This window comes from Canis lupus, chromosome 6 (genome assembly GCF_011100685.1).
Source record: "Canis lupus familiaris isolate Mischka breed German Shepherd chromosome 6, alternate assembly UU_Cfam_GSD_1.0, whole genome shotgun sequence".
NCBI classification, from domain to species: Eukaryota; Metazoa; Chordata; class Mammalia; order Carnivora; family Canidae; genus Canis; species Canis lupus.
The window spans coordinates 59,494,142-59,506,890 of record NC_049227.1 but is presented as its reverse complement, the minus strand read 5'-3'; the positions used below and the strand labels follow the sequence as shown (position 1 = coordinate 59,506,890).

The window sequence follows — 12,749 nt, the reverse complement described above, 5'->3', positions numbered from 1 at the left end:
CATTTTTATGTTGGCTCCTGGAGTCCCAACACAGTGATAGTGGGTTGTGTTATAGGAGAGGAACCATAAATTTAGGAAATCTGAACATTTTTTTAATGAGTGTAAGTATGCCTGCTTCGTGCTCTGAAGACGAACATTATCTTTATTATACTGGACAGTAGGTTGGCTTGCCTTTTGCTCCAGAAGAAGACAGTTTCTTGAACTTCAAAGGCTGTTCACTCTACAAGTATCCTTGAATTTTACTCTGGAAGAAAGGGCAGTCAGTGCCTTACTCACAAAATGTGAAGAAATACCAGAGACCCACGGAGAACTGTCCTCCAAATCTTTAATAAATAAACTATTATACACCAGCCCTTTAAGTACTTAGAATGTGTTTGTCTTATACTAGTTTCAAGTTTCTAAAAAGGATGTCTTATTAGTAAAGGCAAGGAAATACTCCTCAGTGTAAAGGAATAAGGCCCCACTATTCCTGAGAATGGGTGCTCTTTGTCTATTAAAGATGACAAGCACTATTTACGGCTGATGTTTGTAAGGAAAGTAGCTACAAAACACATCTACCAAGAGGGCTTAGCTTGGTAGGCATTAATTAAACAAATTAATAGGGCTGATAATTTCCTGCTCTTTCCAAAGGAAAAGAAAGGTCATACATATTAAGGTTCTGCAGTCTTTAACTCTAATAGTTCAAGTGTTCTATTCTGAGAGATTTTGTTCTTCCTGGAATGTTGGTAGTTGTGACAAAGGAAACAGTTCCATTGTTCAATAAAGTTTGGGAAATACTAGGGTCAGCAAAGTATTTTTAACTCAGGACTTCTCAGACTCCTAAGCATATTATCATGAATCTCCAAAAGCGATAGAGTATGCTACCAGGGAATTTGACCACAGACCCCTATTTCTCAGGATGCCTGAAGGGGAGAGTTCTAAGGAAAGCTCTTGGAAATGCGTTAGCGGAGGAATGGCCCTAGCTCACTGGCCATGGATAGTGAAGGACAGAGGTGCTTTGAGAAGATATTGCCTGATGGGTCTGCCGTGCTCCAGGCAGATTTCCTACGGATAGCAGCAATGGGTGCCTTCCCTCTTCCTTGATCAAATGTTGGTGATTATACCCATTACTGACTGAAATCTAGGGAGGATACGTATGTATCATTTTAAGATCATTCTGAAAAGTTTTAGCACTGAATAAGTCCTAAGAAACCACCTATTCCAACCCCTTCATTGCAAATAAGGAGGCTGAGGATACAAGGATATTAGGAAACTTGTCCCAAGTCCCCAAGTTAGTCAATGGCAGAGCCACACCTGGAATCCAGGTCTCATTAATCCCAAGCAATGCTCTTTTCACTAATAGCAAAAAAATGTGACCATTAATGACCACTGAAAAGGAAAACCAGGCTTTCTTGGTTTTTTGTTTTTGTTTTTGTTTTGTTTTCTTTTATTTTCCCAGAGAGGTAAACAACATGAGTAAATTCAGGAAGTTAATAAATGAACTCAAGAAACTACATCATGTATCAGTATGGGTGGTAGCTTTAAGAAGAGATTGTCTGGGCGTGGTTAAAGCATTTTCTAAGTTCACAAAGCACCTTCCGTGACAGTTTTCTTATTTTAAAGGTTTTATTTATTTGCTTGTTTGTTTGTTTATTTATTTGAGAGAACACAAGTGAGTGAGCATGAGCAAGGGGAAACAGAGGAAGGAGAGAGAATCTCAAGCAGACTCTGTGCTGAGCGTGGAGCTGGACATAGGGCTCAATCTCACAACCCGGAGATCATGACCTGAGCTGAAATCAAGAGTCAGACACTTAACTGGCTGAGCCACCCAGGCGCTCCCGTGGTAGTTTTCCAAAGAGAGTCATGTTTATGTAACAAGAGCATCTTCGATTTCATTACCCTGGTAAGGTATCTTGAGCCATCGATATTCATGCCTCAGAGAGAAAGCAGCTCCTTAGTCAAAGGGAAGAAGCAATTCTTTAGGCTTGAAGTTAGGTGCTTTGTCAGGGCTGATGTCACTGAAATTCGAAGCAAGTCAATGTTCAACTGTGACCTGAGATGTTCTAGTACATTCTATATGCATAATAAGATAGGGTGTTAAAAGACTGGAAAATGTTGAGCATTGGAAAAATTGAGTTACCTTCATTAGGAGGTATGTTTTGTTTTAATAAATAAGGAAGTTCTAAGCCCCTAAAGAATGTTTTATTACCTTTAGAATAATTCAGTGTGTGGATACAGCTAGTCATTTACAGATTTAATTAATGAAATAAATGTAAAAGTTCTTAGAGCAGTGGTTACACATGCTTAATAAATAGTAGCAGGAAAATACTAAATACTACATATACTATTTAGTAATAGTATTTTCAAACTCATTTTTTTAACTTTAAGTTTATATGTACCATGCAAGAGTTTCTTATTATCATTGGCCCATATGAATAATAATTCTAAGGAGTTTCTCTGCCTGGTATATTTCATATTGCCCAACCTCAGAGCCACAGACACTTTATGATCTTTCATTAAAAAGTTTGTTTTCAGTCATAAAATGCTTTTCAGCTAAAGAGTAAGCTAAAGAGTAAGCTGTAAAAGTGCCCCATGAAGACACATTTGGGATGTGAGTACGCTTTTGGGAAAAGCACAAACTAATGCCATTTCAAAAACCACTGAAAAAGTACCTTATTGAATATATCGAATATACTTGATGGATTCAATTTTAAAATATTCATTTTTTTCATATGAATGAGTAGTGGTTAAGCAGAACTCTGAAATTAGGGGTCCAAATCTTTCTTCTTCTACTCAGTGGTCATATGACCTCTGATTAGTGACTTATTATGTCTGAGTTTTCTCCTCTGTCAATAGGAGGAAATAACTGCCTGGATAGCTAGGGTAAATAAATCAGACAATGCATATGAAGGTAGTACCTAGCACACAGTATGTACCTAGTAAGTGCTTATTTGTTAATATTGTTTTTTTAAGATTTTATTTTTTATTCATGAGAGACAGAGAGAGAGGCAGAGACACAGGCAGAGGGAGAAACAGGCTCCCTGTGGGGAGCCCAATGCAGGAAAGGATCTCAGGACCTGGGGATCATGCCCTGAGCCTAAGGCAGAGCCTCAACCACTGAGCCACCCAGTGTTCCTCATTTATTATTTTTTTAAATTAATTTATTTTTAGAACGAGGCAAGGGGAGGGGCTGAGGGAGAGAGAGAGAATCTTGAGCAGACTCTTGGCTGAGCATGGATCCCTCCACAGGGCTTGATCTCATGATCCTGGGATCGTGACCTGAGTTGAAATCAAGAGTCTGACACTCAACTGACTGAGCCACCAAGGTGCCCATTATTATAATTTCCAAAGCATATCACAAATTAGTGGAACTGATCACCTCAATCTTTTGCGTCTATGTGTATTGACGGTGGGCAGGAGCTGGGGGTGGCAATAAGACTGATTTTATAAGCATTTGGCCCAAAGTTTTGTCGTATCCTATTTTTAGGCCCTCAGCACCACCAGCTTCTCTGGCACAAATTCAACTGCCATTTTAGGGTCAAGACCACATTTGACCACATTACCTCTTGGGCAACTTCCTGTTCACATGATAGTTTCTAGGGGTGGTTTTATTCTCCCTGTCTTAGCATTTTTAATGGCATAGAGTCAAGGATTTCCAAACTGTTGCTAAAGGTGGATTTTAACTGGCAGCTATTAATTCTGAAAGTGCTAATGGTTGCAACAGAGTTAAGAGCTGAAACCTAAAACAATCATGCTTTCTGTTGGTTCAGGACCCTTCCAGAAAAGCTCAGAAAGGATCTGGGGAGCAGATGCGCACAGGGTGGGTAGAGAGCGCGGAGTTAAACCCTGCTGGTGGTTTTGGTTTAGAATTTAGATTTTACTTTCACTATTACTAGGCAGGATCAACTGACATCAAATATAAGACAAAATATGCCCAGCAGGTTGTCAAGAACAAGACCAGCACTGAAAAAAATCAAGGCTTAAGCAGATACATATACATAATATCTATTGTCAATAGAAACCCTATGAGTTAAAGGGTTCACATTCTGAAGCCTGAAGTCAAATACAAATTACTGTATACCAAAATACAGTACAAAAAACTGAAACTGTAAAAAACTCATGCTTTCAACATTTAATACCAGGCTGTGGGCCAGGTGTTGACATAGAGATGAATAAAGATATAGTAGTGAAACAAAAATGTAAAGAGATAAATGGCAGCACATCATGGTACGTGCCATGGGAGCACAAGGAAGGAGAGCGCTTGTCTGGAGCCTACAGAAGCTTCATAGAGAAATCGATTTTTGAAATATGCCTTCAAGGAATGCTATAGCCCAGCCTGCGTTTTCTCGAAGCTAACAGAAAAATATAATTACCATTTCCATACACCCCACCATAGGGGTTGCAGATATTCTTTCTAAGTCTCACTAGAACCTTAAAAAAAAAGTAGGTACTGATTCTAATAGACAGATGGAGAAACTGGGGTTCAAAGATTAAGAAGCTCAGGGTATCATAGATAGTAAGGCCTACACCGAGGATTTGAGCCCAGATCTGTATCATTCCAAATCCCTTACTTTGGCCCTACACTGCCCAGAAAGATCTACTTCAGCTCCCTATGGCCAAGGAGTACATGGTTAACTTGTAGCCATGTGGAGTCTGGGTGTGGGAACTCACCCTGAAAGCCCATTGAGAAGGTCAAATTTTGGTCTGAAGAATTGGGTGAGTGAAAGGTGAAGATGGTGGCTCTGTATACATGGTTCACCTGGGCTACCACGCCCTCTCCTTTCTCTGAAATGCAATCACATTTAGTTCAAAATGGTTTATCTTGATTCATGGGCTGCCAGATTCCCTCTCTCAAGCTCTGTAAACATCTTGAGGTCAGGGAATAAGCCTTATCCAGTAGGTTTTGCTTTCCATGGTTTCAGATACCCATAGTCAACGGTGGTCCAGAAGGAGATGATCCTTCTTGTGACAAACTGTCAGGAGGTTAATAGTAGCCTAACATTACATCACAAAGCCTACATCATTCACCTCACTTTATCTCATCATGTAGGTGTTTTATCACCTCACATCATTGCAAAAAAAAAAGGGGGGGGGGTACAATACAATATGATCCTTTGAGAGAAAGAGACCATACTTACATAACTTTATTATAGTATGTTGTTATAATTGTTCTATTATTGCTGATTTCTCTGTGCCTAATTTATAAATAAAACTTTATTATAGGTATGTATGTACAGAGAAAAACATATCATATATAGGGTTTGGTACAATCTACAGACTCAGCCATCCACTGGGTGTACTGCTGCATATTCCCCCACAGGTCAGGGTGTCTACTGTGCTTCTTTGAGACCCTCAGAGTCCAGCACTCACAGGAGTTGGCTGATTGATTGTGGATTCACCTGGTGCTATTCTGAGGGCTTGGTAAGTGTGGATGTTAAGTTAGGTTGCCTGGGGTGAGGTGACGAGAATTAGAGGTTACACACTCTAAAATAAGAAAAGGTGACCCAAGCAGTACAACATAGTGCCTCTCAGACTTTAGAGTGCATGTGAATCACATGACTACATGTAACCCTACCCAATACGCCCTAGTAAAAGACAGGTAAAGAGTAGACAGACGTATTGTAATCAAGCATCTGGGGGAGGCAGGAGACTCAATTTTCAGGGTTCATATCCCATTTCCAGACCTTGTTACCATTCCTGGTCCTTTTGTTTTTAGGTCTATGAAGAGTATAGTAAGTACATAACAGTTACCACCTATTGCGTACGCATAAAGCGCTTGGTACTATTCTTGCTGCTTTAAGCATGTTATCTAATTCGCACAGCCCCCTAGAGTACTATCCTTATATTGCTGATGATGGAAAAATAAAATAAAATTAGCAGTAACTCCCTTACATTTACACAGGAAGAGTAGGGATTTATTCTTGGCTCACCTGAGTCCAAAGTCTAGCATGGAATAATAGTTCCTTGCCAGTGAGTAATAAAAGAGCATTTCGGGGATGTGTAAGCTTGAAAGCTTGAGGTCAGGGTGACAATGGTACAGAAGGATAGAGATGCTCAGAAAGCACCCGCAGAACAAAGCCCTCGATGGGAGGCTCGTGCTTCTTTGAGCATTTTAATCCAGGTAAGGTATTTGAGAGCTGGCTCTACCTTAGATAGCATCTGGTAGCTTGCAAGGTGCTCAGGATTTTAGCAAATTGCTGAGGCCAGCCTCTGCTTTCCCCCACGAACTCTTCAGGAATTTTCCACCTGCGCTCTAGGGAGAAAGGCCCCACCCTAGATTTCCGTGTGGCTCTAGGTTCATCAAGGCCGGTGTTAAGAGTCCTCTCTCCTGAAGCCTAAGGGGGTTTAAGGTTGACTTGCACAATCGTACTCGGCTTGAAACAAGGGTCGTAGTGGGCCCTGCACAAGCAGGGGAAAAGCAGTTAAAAGCTTAAGAGGACAACTTCTGGGCACATTTTCTTTTCATTTCGACTTGGAACTAGAAATGGGGTTAGAGGAGGTGCCTGCTTTCTGAAGGCTTGCCGTGCGAGAACAAATCACCTGGTGAGACACGATTAGGGTACAGCAGCCTTTTCCCGACGGCCAGGACAGGGTGCTAGGTGGACTGGGGGTTCTCTTAGCATCGCCAGCACCGCTAAGCATCCCAGCCGACGTTATACAGCTTGTAGTCGTGTCTGCACGTTCTTCACGGGGCAGAAGACCTTCCCCACACAGAGCTGTCAGCTTTCAAGAAGACAGTTTGCTTCCTCAACCTGAAATTGGGTCGGAGACTACGGAGGAGAAAAACACGCTTGGTTCACGTCCCGCGAGGGAGCTCCCCGCCCCCCCCCCCCGCCCCCCAAGCTCTTGACAACAGGTGGTTGTGATGAGCCCGGTCCTGGCCTCGGTGCAACTGCGAACACGGCTGCAGGCGGGCGCCCGCTCCTCCCAGGGTCTCTGGGACCTGCTGCTGAGAGAAGAGGGGGCCCAGCCACGGTGTCCGGGACCTGGGGGGGGGCCGGAGAGGAGCCTCAGGTGTCCAGGGAGACTGGTTTGAGCCTTTCTCCCCGTCTCCCGCAGTGCGCCCCCCACCCCGCGCCCCATTCTGGGGCTCCTGGGGGTCCTGCTGTTCTCCCGAGGGCGCGGGGGGGTCACCTCTCCTGACCCCGGTCCTGCAGGGGAGGTGCCAGAAGGGCTATTTTAGGTGGCGCTGCCCCCCCCCCCCCCCCCGGGTTCCCGCCGGCTGGGGATGATGTGATGGGGCCGGGGCCGGCGGGGAGCGCGGGGGGGGGCGCGGGGTGGTCCCCGGGGCCGGCGGGGAGCGCGGGGCGGGGGCGCGGGGTGGTCCCCGCAGGGAGGACGTTCCCGGGCGGCGGCCTGCGTCACAGCGGGGCCGGGCCGGGCGGCGGCGGCGGCGGCGGCGGCGGCGACCCCGGGCCCGGGCGCTGGGCGGCGCTGGCTGCCGCGGGCCGGGCGGCGCGCGGGGCGGCGCTGGCGGCGGGAGGAGGGCTCTGCGGGGCCGGGCGGCAGCTGCGTCCCGGCTCGGAGCCCGCGAGGAGGACGAGGAGGGAGGCGCCGCCGTGGCCGCGGCCGCAGTGCTCGGGCGCCACCCGCCCTGAGCGGCGGCCCCGCCGACGACCCCGCCGCCGAGCCGGCCCGGGAGACCGCCCGCCGCTCCCCAGCGCCGTCCCCGCCGGCAGCCCGGCGCCCGGAGGTAAGGGCGGGGACCGCCGAGGGATGCTGGCGAGGGCGGCCCGCTAGGTGCGCGGGAGCCGCGGCCCCGCCCGCCCCCGCCCTCGGAGCCCCCCGCTGCCTGGGCTCGGGGACCCCCGCGGGGCGCCCCAGGCTGGCGCCCAGCTCCGCGCGGCCGCCGCAGGTCCTGCGGACTTGGGGGGGCGGACGGTGGGGGGGCCGGGAGGAGGAGGGGGCCGAGGAGGAGGAGGAGGACGAGGAGGAGGAGGGGAGAGGCGGCCACCGCGGGGCGATCGTCCTTCTCCCCTACCTGGAGCCCCCCGCGCCCCCACGGCCTGTCCCTTCTGGGGTGCTCTCCCCGTGTACCCCCGGGCCCCTGAAGTTAGCACTTTCGGGGAGCGAGGAACCGGAGGGCCCCCGACGGGAGCGCGAGCGCGGCGCCTGCCCCCGGGGGACCGGGGGAGCGAGGGTCGGGCGGGGCGGGCGGGCCCGGGAGCCAGGTGTCCAGGCCGGCGGTGGAGGAGGGGACCGCCGCCCTCCGCCCAAACGCAGGCCGCCGCGCCTTCCCTTTGCAGCCGGTTCCCGGCAGCGAGGTGGCCGGGGGTGGAGTGCGCGACTCCGGAGCCCTCGGACGTGCTCCCGGGACGCTGGTTCCTTTCTGGCCCCCCAGCACCCCCCCAGCATCCCCTCCCAGCATCCCCTCCCAGCATCCCCCAGCGCCCCCCCAGCATCCCCCCAGCGCCCCCCAGAACCCCCCAGCACCCCCCCAGCATCCCCCCAGCACCCCCCCAGCATCCCCCCCCCCTCCCCCGCCGGTGCGCAGCACCTCGCCGCGCCTTCCACAGCCCGCGCGCCACCCGGCCCTGAACAAGCCCAGGCACCTAGCCCACATCCCAGGACGGTTATTTCGGGGTGTGAAGACCACACTTCACTTGGTTTCAAATTCTTTTTAGACACTGGAAACTCAGCAAACCCGTTAGGGAAACACTTGCAAGTTTCCATCCTCCTTAAAGTAAAAAATAAGAACCAGTCCGTTTTTTGGGGGGGGAGTGGAGTGCCAGCGTTGGGCAAAGGCAGGCTGAGCTACCCTATTTATGACGGCTTTATGGGGGAGGAATAGATACAGGGAATGACAGTCCTGTTTTGTTCCCATGCTTCTTGCAATGTAAGAAATGGAGCCCCAACCAACGGGCACCTTTGCGGACAGGTATGGAGTGGTTTTGTAAGGCTTCTATGAGCTTCTTCTGGACAAGTCAGTGGGATGCTTGTCTAGACGGGAGAGGTGGCAAAGTGATGGTTACCCTCTTGCTTGGCCAAACACTGCAAAGTCTCCGGAACCAAGGAGCTTTATATGCATTGTTTTCTTTATGTTTTAACGATTTGTGTAAACCCAGAATGTAAGTTGAACTTCCCCAGATTTGCTCAGATTCATAAGCCATGTGATGGATGTGTGGATAGAGATAACCCATCAGAGGTCTACAGCTCTAATCTGTGATACTTGTATTTCTTCTGACTTGCTTAATTGGGGAAGACCTACGGTGTGACCCAGATTTTCTTTACTTTGGAGTGATTAATTTCAATACTGTCTGCTTTGTGTGTTTGCTTTTGAGGGGAGAGTTGGGGACCAGCTTTGCAAGGATGGGTATTTTTCATGGTTCACATAATGGATTGACCACAGATGGGTCCTATCAATTCAACAGTGTTATCAGAGATAGCAAGCATGTTTAACAATTTTCTTAGTAATACAATTATCCAAATCTTTGTTAATGGTACTAATCTTTTATTTCTCAGATTGACTAAGTACTTTGTTTAATGGAATGCTTTTACAAGGGAATGCTTTTAGTGAAAAGAATGTATGAGGGAGTGTAAAAGAATGAATAATTTTCCACTTATGTAAATTTTATCTTTTAAAAACAATACAAAGTTAGCAATTCTGAAAACGCCTAAGGTGCCTAATTTTTACCAAACTGCTGTTATGATTTTCCAGTAGTCTGTAGTGTTTTTAAATTATAGTCACCAATAACGTTATAATAGAGCCCAAGTGTAAAAAAAACAAAAAACAAAAAAAAAAAAAAAACAGATGGGGTGGAAAGTTATACATATTTTGCCAAGCATTGTGTTGATGATTTAATATGGTAGGTACATTGCTATAATATAGTCTAGCGCTCTAGGTACCTGACATACATTATACTCAGATTCGTACAACAAATGCTTAAAGTAGATGGTGCCACCTATGTTTTATAGAATAGAGGGTCAGAGTTTGTGACTTGCCCAAGACAAGACAGCTAACTTAATGCCTGAATGAGGCCAAGTCTCTTTAACCTTAATGATGTACTTTTCTGATGTCCAAATCTGCCTTTCTGTTTTCTACAAAAATTTATTCTTGTTGTAATGACTGTATGAAGAAGCTGAGGTTGAAGAAGTAAAATCACCTGTCCAGGGTTTTCCATGTAACCAGTATATAGCAGAATTCACATTTGGAATCGGGACCATCTATTTTCTAAACCGGTGTTCTTGCCACTGATCTCTAAAAGGACAGATTAAGAACTTAACCTAAGGGATCCCTGGGTGGCTCAGCGGTTTAGCACCTGCCTTCGGCCCAGGGCGTGATCCTGGAGATCTGGGATCGAGTCCCACGTCGGGCTCCCTGCATGGAGCCTGCTTCTCCCTCTGCCTGTGTCTCTGCCTCTCTCTCTGTGTCTCTCAGGAATAAATAAATAAAATCTTAAAAAAAAAAAAAAAAGAACTTAACCTAATGGACATTTTTATTCTTTTTTGTCAACTCTTCTCATCCACATGACAGTGATGGTCTCATAGGCTGCAATACACTCTCAAGATTTTATACTCAGTCCCTGGAGTGCTGGCTGTATCTCTATCCCTAGATTACTGATGAAAGCATATTTGCAACCAACGAGGGTGACATTATTATGGAAATATCCTTGAACCCACTCAGTTACTGTTAAAATATAAATCACGTTAGATTGGCTTGTGGGAAAGAGCATGGCCTCAAGATGGGAAGGGCTGAGAACAAATTTTGGTTTTACTGTCCAGTAGGAGCATAAACTAATTCACGCTGTGCAACTTTCCCGAGTCCATTTCCTCATGTATACTCGAGTTAATAAAATCTACTTAGTTGGAGTATTATGCAGACTAAATGTAGCCGTATAAAGGATAGCTTCCTACCACCTACTAGGTGTTCAGTTAAGTGGTAGGGATTAGCACATCTGTATCCCAGCATTGATGGAAATTTCAGCTGTATTTTGCTGCATCTATATTTTACATCCATATAATGATATTAGTCACTGCTATCACTGATTCATTTTTCATATGGCTAGACAGAGATCTGATTTAATCTGGCCTCTAGCATCTTTAACTTTTGAATCACATCCTTTTTTTTGTAGTCCTGACTTACAAACATTTACTCACCTTATGTAGTTTTTCATTTGCTCCACTCTGCATATTTTTTTTTTTTTTTTTTTTTTTTTAGAACTTCACTAGCCATATTTCAGCGAGGTGGAATTTAATTTTTGGCAAACACACTTTCCTGTTTTCTGCTTCTCCTGATTTCTCAGCCTTGCTTATCACTCAAGGCATCATGACAATCCCACTATCTTCCCACCACATACCTCACCCTTGACCAGATCTCCACTAGCCAAAATTCTGCATGTCCTTCAAGGCCTAACCCAAATGGTGCCCCCTTCCTGCACCTCATACCTTCCATTTTAAATCCTTTCTCAGTTCACTTGTAATTCAGACACCATATACATATACTCCTAATAATTAAAAAAATTTTTAAAAAGATTTTATTTATTTATTCATGAGAGACAGAGAGGCAGAGACACAGGCAGATGGAGAAGCAGGCTCCCTGCGGAGAGCCCTATTCAGGACTTGATCCCAGGACCCCAGGATCATGCCCTGAGCCAAAGGCAGATGCTCAACCACTGAGTGCCCCTAAAATAATGTTTTTTTTTTTTTTTTAACTTTTAAAGTTATTTGCCCAAATAATATCCTACAAAAGTCTGTACATTCTTTGAGGACAAGGGAATTTTTCTGTTTCTTTATATTTCTTGCTTTGTATAAAATACAAATGGTTTCTCATTTCTGAATGAAAGTTGAGTCAGATATTCTGAGTGAGAGCCTTATAGCCATTAGGAGAGACGCCTAAATTGTCTCTGTTACATGATTATTAGTGACACCTTCCTCTTTGAGACTTGTTTGTCCCAGCCATCTCCACCAATTTAACTGGTATTACATTTACTGGAAGGCATTTTTTTTTTTTTTAAGGGAAGGAGAGTGGGGCACAGAGGGAGAGGTAGAGAGAATCTCAGACTCTGCAGAGCCTGACCTGGGGCTCAGTCTCACAACCCTGAGATCATGACCTGAGCCAAAATCAAAAGTTGGTTGCTTAACCGATGGAGTCACCCAGATGCCCCTGGAAGGCCATATTTCTTAAAGCCTTGGCCCTTTAGTACTAGGTAAGATAGCTATGTTTCATAATAAATGGCTCCTGTGGTATAAGAATCTCATTAAGTTTGCAAAAGTATTGAACACACCAACAGTATTTGAGTAGTTTGGTATTTTCAATGGTCCAGATGAATTTCTTTAATTAGGAATAGGATTTACCTGAGGGAAAGGAATACCTGTCTTAGAGAGAAGGTTGAGGCAATGAGCAAGGAGGATTTCAAACCACTGTGGTTGGAAATAGGACTCACCATGACCCGGTGTGGAGTCTGCAACTGGAAGTGACCTTCATGAGAGAATCAGCACAGGGAAAAGATGTGGACAGTTTCACACAAGTAGAGAGGTGGAAAAAATGGAAGAGGTAACATAAATGAAGCATGATTATAATAGTATATGACTGAGGCCTGCTAAATATTGGTGTTCCTGGAGTATAGAAATAGGAAAGAGATTGTGAGGTAAGATTGGCAAGAGAGGAGAGGAACTGGTGTGGTATCAAATATCCAGTACCTCGGTATACTCCCATTTATACCCCAGGCTGAACAGAAAGACAAGAAGATAATCTCAGAGGTTTCTTAGATAGTTTGGCAGGAATATATTTAAAGTTTACTAATTATTAAAAGTAGGGAATGACTGAACTC

General features: G+C 45.8%; 1 protein-coding gene and 1 long non-coding RNA gene across 4 annotated transcripts in view; one reads left to right on the top strand and one right to left on the bottom strand.

Moving 5' to 3' along the window:
* Positions 1-1,709: 1,709 nt before the first annotated feature.
* LOC111096524 lies at positions 1,710-6,767 on the bottom strand. Of its 3 annotated transcripts, XR_005360431.1 has the most exons (3): positions 4,651-4,939; positions 1,879-1,997; positions 1,710-1,769 (listed from the first exon to the last, which is right to left on the bottom strand). It is a non-coding gene; the product is annotated as an uncharacterized LOC111096524 (long non-coding RNA). The 3 variants fall into 3 exon arrangements; XR_005360432.1 differs by lacking the exons at positions 1,710-1,769; positions 4,651-4,939 and adding an exon at positions 6,520-6,767 and having other exon boundaries at positions 1,824-1,997; XR_005360430.1 differs by lacking the exon at positions 1,710-1,769 and having other exon boundaries at positions 1,824-1,997.
* An 848-nt stretch (positions 6,768-7,615) lies between these two features.
* LRRC8C (leucine rich repeat containing 8 VRAC subunit C) overlaps positions 7,616-12,749 on the top strand; it is an 84,506-nt gene continuing 79,372 nt past the window's right edge. The window contains exon 1 of the mRNA XM_038541439.1: positions 7,616-7,672. The gene's annotated coding sequence lies outside the window, so the exon portion shown is untranslated. The remainder of the gene's footprint in view (positions 7,673-12,749) is intronic.